Source organism: Cynocephalus volans, chromosome 4 (genome assembly GCF_027409185.1).
Source record: "Cynocephalus volans isolate mCynVol1 chromosome 4, mCynVol1.pri, whole genome shotgun sequence".
Taxonomy (NCBI): domain Eukaryota; kingdom Metazoa; phylum Chordata; class Mammalia; order Dermoptera; family Cynocephalidae; genus Cynocephalus; species Cynocephalus volans.
In genome coordinates, this window is record NC_084463.1 from 166,885,849 (window position 1) to 166,887,091 (window position 1,243).

A 1,243-nucleotide genomic window follows, 5' to 3' on the forward strand; every position below is an offset into this window, starting at 1 on the left:
ATCCCTGTGACACTGCTGTCATGTATTTCACTTACCGATATGCTATATTCATACATTCTTACTCTTATTATTTTAAACAAATAGTTATCTTTAGATCAATTTAGAATAAGACAATGAAAAGATTTTATTTTTTACCTTCATTTATTCTTTCTCTGAAGCTCCTCTTTTCTTTATGCAGATTCAAGTTTCTCCCTTAAAATTTGCCTCTGTCTGAAGAAAATATTTTAACATTTCTTTCTTTGGCAGCTGGCTGGTACAGGGATCGAACCTTGAACCTTGGTGTTATCAGCACCACGCTCTAACCAGCTGAGCTAACCAGCCAATCTGTTTTAACATTTCTTGCCTAGAAAGTCTGCTGATGATAAATTCCCTCGATTTTTGGTTGTTTGTGAAAGTATTTTCCTTTTACTTTAGAAGGATAATTTCACTGGATATAGAATTCTAGCTTGGTGGGATTTTTTTCCCCAACCCCTTAATTATTTCACTTTACTGTTTTCTTGCTTGCATGGTTTCTGAAAAGAAGTCATTGTAATTCTTATCCATATTCCTCTCTAAGTTATCTGGCTTTTTCCCTCTGTGTCTTTCAAGATTTTCTTGTTGTCTTAGGTTTTCTCAGATTTAATATGATACACATAGATGTAGTTTTTGTTAATTTTTTTGAAAAATTCTGCTTGGTGTTCTCTGAGCTTCCTGGATCTGTGGTTTGGTAATGGCCATTAATTTCACCAGGTTTTAAGAAATTATTACTGCAAATATTTCTTCTGCCCCATTTCTTCTTTCTTCTTTCTGGTATTCAAACTGCAAGTATGTTACATTTTTGAAATTTGTCCCACAGTTCTTAGATGTTCTGTTCTGTTGGAGTTTTCTTTTGTTTGGTTGGTTTTTTTTTTCTTTCCATTTTTTATTCTTTACTTTTCATTTTGGGAAGTGCCCCTGATCTGTCTTCAAGCTCATTGATTCTTTCTTTAGCCATGTCCATTCTATTGATGAGCCCATCAAAGACTTTCTTCACTTCTGCTAGAGAGTTTTTGATTTCTAGCATTTCCTGTTCATTCCTTCTTAGAGTTTCCATATCTCTGGTTATGTTACCCATCTTTTCTTACCTGCCTATTTTTTCCATTAGAGCCCTTCACATGTTAATCATAGTTATCTTAAATTCCCTATCTAGTAATCCAACATCTGTGTCATATCTGAGTCTGTTCTGATGCTTGCTTTGTCTCTTCAAACTGTGTTTTTTCTTGCC

The 1,243-nt window shown here is 34.2% G+C and overlaps 1 non-coding gene across 1 annotated transcript; it reads right to left on the minus strand.

The window, feature by feature from the left end:
- Positions 1-247: 247 nt before the first annotated feature.
- TRNAI-GAU (transfer RNA isoleucine (anticodon GAU)) lies at positions 248-321 on the minus strand. The gene has a single exon. It is a non-coding gene; the product is annotated as a tRNA-Ile (tRNA).
- Positions 322-1,243: the final 922 nt, after the last annotated feature.